General features: G+C 42.3%; 1 pseudogene; it reads left to right on the plus strand.

The window, feature by feature from the left end:
• The first annotated feature begins 14,258 nt into the window (after positions 1-14,258).
• Positions 14,259-15,522, plus strand: LOC130401843 (uncharacterized; annotated as a pseudogene).
• Positions 15,523-16,164: the final 642 nt, after the last annotated feature.

Consider the following 16,164-nt stretch of genomic DNA (forward strand, 5'->3'; position numbering starts at 1 on the left):
AATATTTATGCATTGAAATAACCTATCTGGATTTTTTGCCTCTGAATTTAACTCTTTACATTTTCAATATATCATGTTCACCTTTATTTTTCAATGTTAAAAAATTCAACGTTAAAAAATTCAACGTTAAAATATTAAACTCAAATATTTTCAGCGTCCAAAAATTCAGTCCGCCAAAGTCACCATCAAAATTCAGTGTACGAAATTCAGTGTTAACATCCGGGACCCAAGAAAGAGCAATCGATCCTAGATGCTAGATCGCTGTCAAACGAGTGTGCGCGTCGTTGGATACCTGACTCTCTCACGCGGGAAGGCAAAACAGATTTAGCCATGTCCAATGGCAACAGCAGCAGTAATAGTGCTTCGGTGAGTACATTTTATATATATGCCATTCGTATGGGTTTTTCTGTAAGATTCAGCAATGGACAATACTAACGGACACTTGTACATAAGAAGGACATCGAATTGAAAAAGGGGTAGTTCGGAATTTTGGACATAGGGCCTGATTCCCAAGTTAGCCTTGGTGTTCTTTATCATTGGAGACTAGGCTAGCTAGGCTAGCCACAAGTCAACGGGCACATTTTGATGCTGGTTTATAACGTCTTTATTGAAGATTTCAGGGTACAGTTCTAACAGTCAGGTTTATAATATGTAGCGCCACTAGGTGGCGCCTCCCTCTTCTTCACGTACAATGAAGAAGTGCGTGCTCTTTCGCTCGGCTAGAATAACAGCTGTATACGATCGAAGTCTCCCTTTTTAATATGAGTTATTTAGTTACTGATTTGTTGTAGGCAGGAATCCCGGACTTTCCACCTGTGTGTTAAATATAGTGCCGTGGAGACCTGGCGTGGTATGGTCAAAAGCTTATAGTATACTAAAAGTACCGTGAGGAGAATCTCGCATGTTGTCTCCTTCCTGCTAACCCTGACCTACTGTACCATCGCACGTTACACAGTATGTGGATAGACCAATTGGCTCTATCAAATAATTCTCCCACTGCAGAATCACGTTATTTTACACCACTACTCACCCCATGTACATTGTTTTATAACGTATATATGAAGATTTCAGGGGTGCAGTATGTGCAATCTATGTAATGTAAAAAAAAATAGCACTTCAAGAAAAAACATAAATAATCAATTAAACTAAATAAATAATACAAAAGTGTAGCAAGTATTGTTAAAACTTGTACATATTTGTGAATGGGATTTTGCATGGGTTTTATATGCAATAGCTAATAATTATTCAAATCCAATAATACAAACATTTTATTTTGAGTTACGTTATTTCAATGCATAGATATTCAGTGCTTAGAATTCAATGGGTTTTTATTTTCAAAATCCGATGGCTCCAAATTAACACTCGCCAAACTGGGTAAAGTAGTCTTAAGTTATTGAGTCCACCCGCCACTTTGGCTGGACACATCTTGTCCTTCAGCTGCAGAGAGCTGAGAGCAGTCAACAGTAGCCTATATAGACACATTTTGAAATAAGCCATGGAAGAACTACTCCAAAAAATTCACAACAATCTATTTAATTTATCCTAGATTGTAGAAATATGTATACTAATTAATTGAATAGGCTGTGTTCAATGTATAAAGTTTGGTTTTAATTAAAAGGAAATGTTCTAAAAATGTTTATCATTATTATGACAATTATGTGTATAGATAAACAATATACAGATATAGATATTAATATTATTGTTCTATGGGCCAATGGACCAAGAGGACATGCTCAAAGGTAATTAGAGTGAAATGCAAGGGTTATGGTTATGCAATATCACGCTGTGCTACAAAATTTATTTTTATGCTACTGAATTTTTGTGCTTGCTGGCACCAGTGCTACCACTTAAAAAAATAAGCGAACAGCCCTGGATATGCATTTATAGTTCTTCCTTAATGTATTTACTGTTTTTATATTCTTGCTTTTAACAGGATGAGTTGGATGACACTGCACAGGCCTGGAACACACACCATCAGGCCATCGAAAAACCTTAACGTCCCCAGCGGTCGGCCGAACGTGATGTTTGCATTACCTGAACTCTATGGGACAAGAGACTTCCTTTCCCCAATTGAAGATTATGATTTTCAACTGTGCAAAAATGAATGTATCTTTCGCCAGACCAAACCGTGTGATCCAGATCTATATGAACTATGCAACATCTTTATGGCTGAGTCCAATCTCACTCTAGCAACAGATTCATATCAGGCAGTGAATTTGTACATGCACCTCAGAGAGGCCATCAGGGCATGTGTGTAGGTCAGGCGTATTTAGTTGTGTCTTGTGTTGAGCTTCGAAGTGGCAGGATTTTTGGTCACATAAGTAATTCACCGTGCTGTCCTTTTCCTTTATAAGTTTCCTTTAAAGTCATAGCTCAGCATCTCTAGCTTTTGGCAAATGTTATTTCCTTTAAACGATAGTTTAGAAACACAGAAATTAGGGGGGGCTTTATAGACAAAGCCTGTAAAAAGTAAATCAAATGTGTATCAATTTCAGAACTTTACTTTAACAAATGTATCACTTTTTTCAGTTAGAATTGTATTTAACAAAAAAGGTAACTGGCTTCAGTAACTAAATGTGAATACTTTCTTTCATGATAGAATATCATTGGATTTCAAATGATGGGACCAAAAAAATGTATGTATCTATCGAACTCTGAACTTCTGATGGCCAATCAGTACAAATATTGACATGTTGCCGACAGAAAAGCATTTTGAAATTATCTGCATTTACAACCTGTCGTTTCAAATACTGAGAGAGGGGTTAAAAAACGACAACACACGCTATTCATGTTTTTGTTGAGAATGGAAGATTTGTTATTACTGTAACTATATTGCTATCCCGTATGTGGAACTCTGAATAAACAAAAAATTGCCAAACAAGTTTAGTGCTGTTTCCTGATTTTTTTTCTCCATATTTTTCACTGGCCACATTAGCTAGATGAAAAACTTAATGAATTAATGATTGTACTTGTTCAAGAACAATTGACTTAATTATTCTTGTAATCAAACTAGTATTACTTTTCATACCATGACAAGTTCCTGCAGACTTCTTCTTAATGTCACATAAATGTTGCTAAGGTGTCAAGACAGCTGATTGTATACAGCAGGGGGTGCGGTCGTCCTGCCGGTTCAAGTAGGATGACCTGAAACCTGTATAAAATCAGCTGTCTTGACACCACAGCAACATCATGTGACATTTAGAAGAAGACTGCAGGCTTCTTCTAAATCTAAGTCTTCTAAACGAAGACTACATTTACAATCAAAACATGTCAGGGTATGAAAAGTAATACTAGTTGTATTATTGTACACTATCTATTATTATCTACACTGGAGTTAGTTTCGTCGTCTGAGACGTCTCGCCCTACGTGACACTCCTCTGAGATCGAGCTCTTTCAACAACAACCGCACATCCTCTTTCCTCACACGCAGTCGATGCTCCCTGCATTTAGCGTACATCCATCGGTACCCGTGAAGCTGTCCAGAGTACTGCAGTTGGTCGCTAATAAAATCCACCAGGACCCACAGGTCAGAGTACGCCTTGCGGCGAGTGTCCCCTATCTCGCAGTATCCTCTTCAGATGTCTCTCACTTATGTGGAAGGCGTGCCTACTGGCAAGTATTGATTTGATGTCCGAATATTTGAGGCCAAGCTCAAAATAAACATTGATAAATCCCCCAAACTCCATCGTTGTGGTGGTTCGTTTTTTCCTCTGACCCGAATGACGCGACCACTCGTTTGACCGCGATCTAGCATCTAGGATCGATTGCTCTTTCTTGGGTCCCCGGATGTTAACACTGAATTTCGTACATTGAATTTTGATAGTGACTTTGGCGGACTGAATTTTTGGACGCTGAAAATATTTGAGTTGAATATTTTAACGTTGAATTTTTTAACGTTGAATTTTTTAACATTGAAAAATGAAGGTGAATATGATATATTGAAAATGTAAAGAGTTAAATTCAGAGGCAAAAAATTCAGGTAGGTTATTTCAATGCATAAATATTCAGTGCTTATAATTCAATGTGTTTTTATTTTCAAAACCCGATGGCACAGATTTACTTCCATATTTACCCACCTCTAATTTGACCACTACAGCCCTGAACGTAACTAAATCAATTTTCAACCGTTTATCTTCGTTCAAACCATTTAACAAATCTACACACTTGTATCTTCCATAATATCTAAACGGAATTTCGATATCATTTAAACTTTGTTCAGAATCACACTTTTAGTTTCATACCGCTTCGTTTTCAGCTGTTTTCATTGAAGACGTCAATGCCCATTCTGATACACCTACTTCTTATAACTTCGTAACTCAATCCTTTTTCAACCGTTTATCATCGTTCAAACCATTAAACAAATCTACACACTTGTATCTTCAATACTATCCCAACGGAATTTCAATAGCATTTATACTTTCTTCAGAGTCACAGTTTTAGTTTCAAACCGGCATCGTTTTCAGTTGCTTATAATAATTTAGGTAACCATAGCAACGCCGATAAACAAACCCGCAAAGCACAATCCCTACAGAGTTCGCCGCGCTACGGCCACCCGGCACGTTTCAGATACAGCACAGCGCTTTTCATAATATTTTCAACCTCACCTTGCACTAAAGCACTCATTTTCTGCAGGAAATGCATTTTCTAGTTGTTATTATTATCTTATATCGAGGAGCGTGGCCCCGTGATGTCAGAGGGCCGCCGCGGTGACGTCGTCACGGGGACGTCGTCAAGGGGCGTCGTCACGGGGACGGAATGTTTGGGTATACATTCTTTTGAAAATGGCAAAACTATGCTGAAGCATAAATCAATAATTTTGATGTTTTTTCGAATAGAAAAGTTCAAGAAAAACATGCATAAACGTATTTATAGATCATATACATATATATTTTTTATAAAGCACTGATATTAAATGTGTACAATCGTGTGTGTGTGTATTTGAGTGTGTGTGGGGGTGTGTGTGTGTGTGTGTGTGTGTGTGTGAGTGTATGTGTGTGTGTGTGTGTGTTGCCTGCACTTCTTTAAAGAAAGTCAGTTGGACCCTAACTTAATATAATCATGTACAACCACAAGTTTTTACAGAATACAAATGTGCGTCTGCAGAATCAAAGTGTGCGTGTGCGGTTGGCGTGCGTGTCCTCTCCTTCCTCACCTGTGCCGGACGCTGTTCTCCGGGGGGCGACGAGGGGTCCCCACACAGGGTCTCCTGGTCTCCCCTGTCTCTCTTCCTGTCTCTTCCTCACCATAGTGGATCTCTCAGTTTGTTGCTGTCGCTGGTTATTGATATGCAGCTCAGTCGTTGCTCTCTGATCACCACTGAGGACTGGACTGAGGAGCGGGGACTTATATAGAGGCGGTGATGTCACAACGGCCCGTCAGGTTCCGACCGGCCAGAGGTGGTACCTGATGTTGATTCGTCGTCGCAGGCAACTGGATTTGTTTTTATTGCAATCTACCGAATAGGCCTTTTAATAACTCAAATGGAAACCACTGAAATAAGAATATTACTTTAATACAAAAAGTTGACAATAACACAGTCGTGTTTACAAAGTCACCATTTGAAATTTGTTCTCCCAAGTCCATCAGCTGTTTCCAAATCTATGCATGTTTTATACCCAAACATTTGCATCAACACTCACAGTGGGGCAAAGAAAGACCATTCATTAGTTTGTCTCTGATCAATTCTATTGATACTCAAACACAAGTTTGAGAGTGTCATTCTTCAACCGAGGCCTGAGGCCCGTCCCCTCAGCCTTCTGTGTGGCTTCCCCCTCCTTCTCAGCCTCAACGACTAAATCTTGATGTTCAGGGTTGTTCAGGGGTGCGTCTGTGGTGATGACGGCTTTGGTTTCGGCCCAGGCCATCTTAATGTGTCTGAAGGGGTTCCGTCCTGAAGGGCCGGAAAGGCTTCACCTCCTCCTGATCCGTCAGGGCGATGGTAAGTGTTTCAACCCTCTGCTTTCGTAGTGCCCTCACCCGGACCCACACGTTCCCCAATACCTGGGACCGGTCCTTTCTCGGGGCCCTGTCTGCTGTCAGAGACGGTGAGAGAGACGCTCAGTCAATGTTTCGTGATTATGGTGATGTATAAAACTCAAAAGATAAATGCACACACACACACACACACACACACACACACACACACACACACACACACACACACACACACCACCACACACACACACACACAGGTTTAACAAATTATTTTATTTGGATCTACAAGCAAAACAAAGTTTTCACAAACATTAATTAGAAGGTTTCAATCTGAAAACTAACCAGACACTGAATGTGCAAAATGCTTAAGCACGCAGAGGAGTAGAGATGAAATGAAGATGGTTTAGCTGAGGTTAAAGCATTGCATATGACAATATGGCATTCAGGGATAGACAACACAACGTCTTTTCCAGATGTGGAGGCTGCCTATGGTCGCTGAGACTGAGCAGAATTTTAGAACTCTTTTCGCATCAGCCTTTTGCAGTCCACCCATCTGCAAACCTCGGAGCACAACTTTGTGTACATGCCCCAGACTTCCGAACACAAGTATGATTAATTGGCAGTTATATCATGAATTTGGATGTGAAGCAAGTGTCCATATACAGATCAAACGCACAGCCTATTTCAAAGATGGTAACTGATTTTCTGGCTTGGTTAATGAAAACAATGTCCGGGGTGTTTGGGATGTTACACAGTATGTTGTTATCAGTACAATTATGATCAAACCAGTTCAATTTCACAGTGCTGTGCTTATACATGTGTGTTGTTCTGTCCTGTACTTGTCTGAGTTCTTGTGAGACCAAGTCCACCAGACGGTCATGTCTGGCGATGTACAGTCCTTTGTAAAAGCTACAGCCGTTTAGGATATGAGCCATTGTCTCTTTATTGTCTGGGGTGGGATGTAGGATGCAGTGTGGGTTGTGTTGCGATGGATACCAGATTGCCAGGTTGTATTTTTTTGGCAATACCTGTAAGCGGGCCTTAATGCAAAAGATAAGGACGTCCTCTCCAATGGTCGTGTTTGAGAGGATTGAGTGGGACACAGAGTGGTTTGCAAAGGGTAGCAGTGCCAGTTTGCCCTGCAGGCTTAAGCTTATGGAAAGCCAAGAAGGCCACAATCCGGACCTAGATTGGCGCGGTAAAAGTGCAAAACCGTACGGAAACCGTACGGATTCCGTACGGATTCCGTACGGTTTCCGTACGGTTTTGCAAGAATTCCGTACGGATTCCGTACGGTTTTGAATGACTAATAGCCGCGGCTATTAGTCATTCACTCCGGCTATTAGTTATTCACTCCGGCTATTAGGTATGCAGAACGAGCCCCTCCCCTTCTTTGCTTGACCACTAAGTTTGAAGGCTGTCTAACCAATCAGTGAAGAGAAAGACCAGACTAAAGTAACGCATTGTCGAAACTAGAGCGGCAGTCAGTGCCTCCATGTTTCGCCGTAACATAAGGCTGTGTTGTCTTTACTAGTTTCACTACAATGTAATGACCACCACTAGCTAGTGGAAATATATTTGTGTCTAGTACAGTGATATATTTATATGTTAGGCTATATATTGAGATGGCAGTGTGCGAAATACCCATCATTATTCGGGGATGCCCTCATCCCCAGATTGTTCGCGATATGCAGTAGCCAGCTCGGCCATAACATTACAATATTTCATGGATGCAAGCAAGCCAAGACAATCGATCTATATCTATAGCCTACATGACAACACGCAGACACACACACACACACCACACACACACACACACACACACACACACACAACACACACACACACACACACACACACACACACACACACACACACACATTAAGCACACATTAAGCACACTGGTAAAGCAATAGGAGCCTGCATTGGCTAAAGTTGTTGGGATGCACCTTATTTTATAACAGGGAGGGGCAAAGTTGTGCATTACAATGCAAACACGACAATAATTGGCACCGTTCTTGCGCACTCAGAAGAACATGCAGTAGGACCGATCTTGTGACATTATTTAACCATCCATCTACAGCTAATACGATCAGACAGATACATCATCGATCACATAAAAGCCCACAACAAGCCCAACATCACCACGGCAGGTGCGATCTCTCTCGCACATTCACACAATCACTCCAACTTCTCCAACTCCAAGGCAAGGCTGTTTCACTAAGACCACAAACAATCACAACTAACCAGCCTACATATCCACAATAATGCACAACAATCAGTTCTATACATTGCGTCTATCTTCTGTTTGGTGCACATGGCTAATTTGCATAGTTTGCACCGGACTGTCGGCTCCGCTTGTCAAAAAAAGAACGTATTTGTGAATAAATGCTTTGAATTCTGAATACTGGACTTGGTGAGCTTGAATAGGCTAAATCTAAGTGACCTTTAGTGAGATGGCCTAAAACGGAATACAAATGAATTATTCTAGGACATATAGGCTTTCAGGATCAATTCAGAGGTTCAACTGTTCGTGATTAATTTTGCTTAGCCAGTGAAAGTGACCAGCTGTAGATTCCGCACTGTTAAAAATACTTCACTACAAGTAGGCTATAAGTCCTCCAAATAATTCAGCAGAATTGCATTACTGCCACACGCATAGGCAGCAGTAGTCATTATGCGCTGAAATGGTCCCTGCCAGTGTTTTTCTATTCTGATGTTTGTGGATGAATCTTTCAGCTACAGCTTTGTTACATTTCCTTGCGATGGTTTGCTGGTTTAACTATACAGCAATAAATCAAATGATGCAAGATGATGTGTCCGTTGCGTGGCTGTCATGTGAGAGCCGTATACGCATTTTAAAACACCTGTAATCAGCGTGACTATGACTTTCCGAGCGGATCATGGGGGGCTCTTCAATCATTTATTTTTCAGGATTTTCTCCCGTCATCCTCCAGTTTATTGCAAACATCTGGAGATAAGTCGGTTTAATTAAATACTCAAGTGAAATACAAGTGTACCTCCAAATTGCACTTATTGTACAGTACTTCGGTAAGGGCATTTACAATCCATCACTAAAGTTTTAATAGAATATTCTGATTCAGCGGATTTAAAATTTATTTGTATAATCTTCACAAATCTTGCAGCAATGCAATGTTAATATATCATCATGGGAAATGAGTATTCTGATTCAGCACATTTACTATTTATTTGTATAATCTTCACAACTCACAGCAATGAAATGTTAATTTATCATCATGGGAAATAGCATATAAACAAGCTTCATAAAAATTCATTTCTAAGCAGTAGGCCTACTACATATTTCTCAACGTAAACATCATGACCATAAGCTATCCCAACGTTTCACACCTTTCACACAGTAGGGCAGCATTAGTCATACATGATTAACAACACATCAAATAAACGTTATTGAGGGATAACAGTGAATAAAACATCTGCGTCTTGGGTAAAGATGGGCTATGCTTAATGTGAGGAGCAGAGCCCGATTGGAAGGAAGCCCATTCAGGACGAATTTTACCCGGAGAAGGCAGCTTCCAGGCAGATGAAGATGGGGGCTGTAGATGGATGGTTAAATAATGTCACAAGATCGGTCCTACTGCATGTTCTTCTGAGTGCGCAAGAACGGTGCCAATTATTGTCGTGTTTGCATTGTAATGCACAACTTTGCCCCTCCCTGTTATAAAATAAGGTGCATCCCAACAACTTTAGCCAATGCAGGCTCCTATTGCTTTACCAGTGTGCTTAATGTGTGCTTAATGTGTGCTTAATGTGTGTGTGTGTGTGTGCTTAATGTGTGTGTGTGTGTGTGTGTGTTGTGTGTGTGTGTGTGTGTGTGTGTGTGTGTGTGTGTGTGTGTGTGTGTGTGTGTGTGTGTGTGTGTGTGTCTGCGTGTTGTCATGTAGGCTATAGATATAGATCGATTGTCTTGGCTTGCTTGCATCCATGAAATATTGTAATGTTATGGCCGAGCTGGCTACTGCATATCGCGAACAATCTGGGGATGAGGGCATCCCGAATAATGATGGGTATTTCGCACACTGCCATCTCAATATAGCCTAACATATACAAATATATCACTGTACTAGACACAAATATATTTTCCACTAGCTAGTGGTGGTCATTACATTGTAGTGAAACTAGTAAAGACAACACAGCCTTATGTTACGGCGAAACATGGAGGCACTGACTGCCGCTCTAGTTTCGACAATGCGTTACTTTAGTCTGGTCTTTCTCTTCACTGATTGGTTAGACAGCCTTCAAACTTAGTGGTCAAGCAAAGAAGGGGAGGGGCTCGTTCTGCATACCTAATAGCCGGAGTGAATAACTAATAGCCGGAGTGAATGACTAATAGCCGCGGCTATTAGTCATTCAAAACCGTACGGAATCCGTACGGAATCCGTACGGAATCCGTACGGAAACCGTACGGATTCCGTACGGAATTCTTGCAAAACCGTACGGAAACCGTACGGAATCCGTACGGTTTCCGTACGGTTTTGCACTTTTACCGCGCCAATCTAGGTCCGGATTGTGGCCTTCTTGGCTTTCCATATAAGCTAGTCCAATGCTGCGCACTCTCTTCTACTTTCATTCTTAGCATTGTGGCTCTCGCTGTTTTGATTGACAGCTCGTGTTGCCCATCTTCCTGTTCAAAGGTCGCGCATACATTGATGAGCGGGTCCATGACAACAGAGTTCAGTGCAACAGGTGTACCATCGGGCCCCGCCCACTTCAGATTTATTCCTGAGCGGTGGCACAGGTCATTGAGATCCATCCAGTCTGACCGCACACCGAAGCCTGCAGTTCTGATGTCCAGTTTTCCATTATCTTTTATTTTGAATCCGAGGAATTGCCGCTCATTCTCCTTCGCAGGTGGGATTTTGCGTCGCTGCATATGCAGGAGGAGTGATTCACGGGCCATTTCCCGGACTGTCACGTCGTCGCAGTTGAGCATCTTGAGGAGGTGGTTGGTTCTGGTGGCGGTGTAGACCCACTCAATGTTTGGGACTCCGGGACCTCCATCTCCGCGGGCTTGGAAGATGATGTCACGGGTCGAGTGGGTGTTTAAGCCAAGCCATTTCCTCACCAGGCTCACCGTCTTGTTTGTCATCTCTGTGAGGATGTTCTGAGGTATATGGATGTTTGCAAACAGGTGTTGGATTTTTGAAAGAGCGACTTCTCTGATTGCCTGGAATTTCATTAGAAATCACACCACACACACACACACACACACACACAACACACACCCACACACAACACACACACACACCACACACACACACACACCCACACACACACACACACACACAGTTATGTACACAGGGATATATTCATACTGCATGGCTGTCATTCACAGTCCAGACAGTGTTCCTACGGTCTGCAGAATCCCTCCCCATCTAGAAGAAACATCAGAAGTACTGTAGCTCTCGTGTTGAATTAAGAACACACTTAAGCAGAACAAGTGCTGGTCTCTAGCATACTTGTTATTATTCACTGATTATTAACATGTACACACACATACAGTTACACAGTAATACATTCATACACACAGTTATACAGTAATATATAAACATAATAGATGGAAATATTTATTTGAGTGGTTTATTTCTTTTAAATGCTCTAAAAAGGTCACCTACCAAATCTATGGGCCCGTTGGCTGTGTCACCGTCAGCAGTTACCAGGGACCGTCCTGCTGTCTCCTCTACCCACCACGGGACCACCACCCTCTCCGGCTACCCACCACGGGACCACCACCGTCACCGTCAGCAGGTCAGAGCCCCCTCACAGCTTCACCCTTTTGAAATAGATATCTCTTTTTTGAAATGTATTCACCCTGGAGGCCTACCTACACCAATCGCACCAACACCACACAGCCACACTACCACGCACACAATCCGTTATAGACCCCCCCAGCCAAGCAGCCTTGAAACACCACATCCCCATCAGGTCAAACAGGTTAGAACACCCTGGACCAGAGATCTGAAGGGCTTCGCAGGCCGCTTCTTAAAGGACACCCCCTGACCCTAGCCCCCCAAAGGGCAGGGAAACCCCCCTAATATCAGGGAACCTGAAGAAGCTCCTATTGCACTCCTACCATCCCTCTCCAGGGATGGTAGGAGTGCAATAGGAGCCATGATAATGTGCAGACATAATGGTATCAGAACAAGTGCTACCTGAGAGATATCCTCTATCCATCGCTATGTCTTGTCTTCATAATACAACACTTAAAAGCTGTTGCTGTAGTTATTTCATGATTTTGTTTTATATTTACTCTAAGGATTTTTGCACTTTTGGTGGACGCATTTTCACATCAAAAGGAAAGACAGCAAAACCAAGCACTGCTGCGGGACCACTATAGTTCTAGTTCCGGTTCTATATATAGTTGGGACCGAGACGCTCTGAAGGGTCCTTCCTGCAGACCCCCCGGAGAGGAGCCCCAGCAGCAGCAGCAGTCCCCCCCCCCCAGGCTGAGTGTGGAGGCTGGTCTAGTGTTGGCTCGTTCGTTCGCGAACCGGTTCGAATGACCGAGTCTTTAGGACGAACGAACTGAACCGGTTCGTCTCTCTCGTTCGTTCGGTCTCTCGTTCACCATTCGATTCACCGACTCGACTGAACGAACGAACGAGTTTCCGGTAGCACTTACTCCACTGAGTCTGACTGACTCAACTGAGAACCGTGCAATGGCGTGAATTCCATGATGCGATTCACCGTTACCGGAAACTAGGCTGAATCGCGAACGACTCCTCTACGTTCAGTCGAGTTTCCGGTGAATCGATTCACCGGAAACTCGACTGAACGTGGAGGAGTCGTTCACGAATCGTATGTTCGTTCAGCCTGGTTTCCGGAAGCGGTAAATCGCATCATGGAATGGACCCCATTGCACGGTTCTCAGCTGAGTCAGTCAGACTCAGTGGAGTTAGTGCTACCGGAAACTCGACTGAACGAACGAACGAACGAACGATTCGCGAACGACTCCTCGTGGCGAACTGAATCACGCGAACTGGGTCACGGAAACGAATCATTGAATCCACCATTGATACAAACTGCTCAGTGGCGCAGGGTAACATACAGGAGCGATTTGCTACCGCGTTATGGGGCCAAGACACGTGGCCTAGTCCGTGACTTACCGGATGCAGAGATCTTCTTCTTCTTGTTTAGTGGCGGATCATAGTTTTTCCCCATATACCGCCACCTACTGGACTACTATACAGGAGTGTGTGACAAGGACGTTGGCAAATGATACTTTAAATCATAAAAATAACTTCAACGAAAAAACGAAACTAACGAAACAAAATAAACAAAATAAAACAAACAAACAAAAGAAATGAATAAATAAAAATAGTAAAGAAAAAATATATATACTTAAGGTTAAATTCTTCTAATTAGGTTAGTATCTTTTAGCTCATTTATCAGCAATTGCATTGCCATATATTCCATGGTGGGCTGGAATCCAACAGAACTGAATAACTAAACCAAGGCTTATAATATTTAAAAGAAGATGCTTTACCTCTATCACCAAATCTTCACGTATTGAATTATCTGTTATAAAACTTTGTAGTACTGCCATAGAATCAGTAGATATCACTGATCAAGAGGTTTAGTATCTACAACCCATCTAAGAGCGGTTATTATTGTGGCCATCTCGATTGAGTATACTGATAAAGTCACCCACTCTATATCCATATCCTTTTTCAAATTCTGGAATATATATGCCAATACCACATTGTCTTTGGATCTTTTGAATAATGGATCAATACATGATGAATCACAATGATCGCAAGCAGAGGACCGTGAGAGTTATTGAGCAGCAGATGAACCAGTCCAAAAATCGGACACATTAACGGAGCACTGAACTAGGCCCTCTCGGATGCCATTTGTTTCACTACGACTCCTTTCAGCTGCACACCCCTCTTCCTTAGCGAGATAACGGCTAATAAAACGCTTGAGGTGGCATTTTGAAAGGAAAAAACGTACATATTTTTAGGACATGGCATGAAGGTAATTATGAGCCTTTGATTGATATCCAGACATTTTTTGCGGAGACACAATCCTGTTCCCCACTTGTATTGGAGTTGACGGCGATATCTACTTCTGGGCCACATGAAATGACGGACCCCCGTCCACAGCCAGCTTAAACAGCTGCAATACCAGTCTTGGCCTCTGAGCACTGGTGGATTGCGGAAGTATGCACTGCTCCTGGGGGCCTGCCGTGTTCCAATACCCGTACTTCCAAAAGTATACTTAAAGGAAGTACACTATCAGCACTATCCGTACTCACTTGAGTACGCTAATAGGCCTATCTCACAACTTCCTGGTTCGGCGTTCGATTTTGCCTTCACCGGGTAAAGTGACTTCCGGTCGCGTAGTCCATGATATTTGACAATGGCGCAGTCAAAAAACAAAAGCTTCTGTTGTCTACCTCTATGCGCCAATTCAAAACAAAAACCCGTATTTACATTTCCACGACTTCCCAAATAATACCCAATACAGCAGTGGCGATCAGACGGAATGAAGGAGTTAATTTCGTAATTCAGAAGGGGAGTACACTGGTCTGTAGTCGGCATTTCTCAGCGGCTGATTATGACGACGGGAGTGCCAAGCTGAATACTGGAGCTGTTCCTAGTCGTTTTGACTGGAACAGCTACACCACAGCCCCGAAAAAAACACCCGTGTATAAACGTGTGTCAGCTTGAAAAGCTGAAGGAGAGGACAAAACACAAACGGACCGGAGAGGTACCGGGGAACATGACTACGCGATCACGCCCCCCTGCCGGTAAGTAGATGTGTGCTAACTAGCTGTTATGTCTGTTATTTCTGTTCAACACTTGTTGGGCTATTGTATAATTTTGCCAAACATGGCATGGTTAACGTTAAAACATTCAATCATCATTAGACGCACTGTTAAACTGGGGTTACATATTAATTCAGATTCAGCTTTATTGGCCAGGTTTGCGAACAAACGAGGAATTTGACTTTGGTTTTTTCTATGTACAACACTCAACCTATAGTTAATACATAAAAAAGAAAAACAGAAAACAGTACAAATAAATTTAATAATAATAAATATAAATGAACTTAAGTATACAGAATAACAATACAATAAAAAGAAAGGGTGAATACGAATGAATGGTAATGAAGACTGATTTGTCTTCTTTTTTTGTAGGTGCACTGGATGATGCCCTGGAGTATATTGCTGAGCTGGAGGCAAGGCTGCAAGAAATGTCCATGGGGCCACAAACTGTCAACAGATTTTGTGTGTCTGATCAGACCATGACATATTATACTCGGTTTCCATCTCAAGAAGTGTTTCAAGTGTTTTGGGAGTCTGTTTTGCCCCTCAACACAATATATTCTTTATTGGAGCAAAGCACAGAGGATTGGACAAGAGGCGATTCCAACACCAAGCCCTTCAAGGAAGATTCCAGCCATTGATGAGTTTTTCATCTACTGTTGTAGAGTAGCAACTGGCCTTAAAGAACAAGTCATTGCTGACATCTTCCAGGTCAGCACAGCTGAGATGGTACCAACTCCAAGCTGGATATTCCCTCTAGGATGTGGGACATCAAAGGGCGAAACGTCAAATAGAAATGTGACTTTTTTTTATTGTAGTGATAACAGATGTATTCTAATATGCATCTTTTCATAATGAGCAAGTTTAACAGAGTGCAAATTGCAAAACAAATGTCTTACCAGCATACGCTCTGTAGAGTGTGGACTTGACTCCAGTCTTCCCCACCGACTTGGGTTTCTTCACCACCAGGTCACTCACAGCCTCTGGATGGATTCCCTGAGGCGAACAACAATACAGGAAATGCTCATATACTCTAGACAAATACTGAAGTGTATGATTTGAACAGAGGACACAACAGCACACGTGGGTTCGAGGTCGATGCCACATCTGTGGTTGACTGGTACAGGCCAGGGAAGGTGGAACCACATCAAGGCCCAGCTGCACATAATGCGCTGTCTGGAACAGCAGAGCGGTTATATGGCTACAGAAGCCTTTGCCCGCAGCAAAGCTACAGCTCTGAGAGACCCAGTTGTCCAACAGCCTCCAGGGTGATCTGTGAACACCATAAGAATTGAGTTACTGAACTTAGTAGGTAGGACCTTGATATAAGGCCATTGGAAACTGGCAAGGAGCCTGCAACCGCAGAAAAGCCATGTACAGTTCCGTGCAAAACTCTTGGGCCACCATTACATGTGTTGTTT

Source organism: Gadus chalcogrammus, chromosome 1 (assembly GCF_026213295.1).
Source record: "Gadus chalcogrammus isolate NIFS_2021 chromosome 1, NIFS_Gcha_1.0, whole genome shotgun sequence".
NCBI classification, from domain to species: Eukaryota; Metazoa; Chordata; class Actinopteri; order Gadiformes; family Gadidae; genus Gadus; species Gadus chalcogrammus.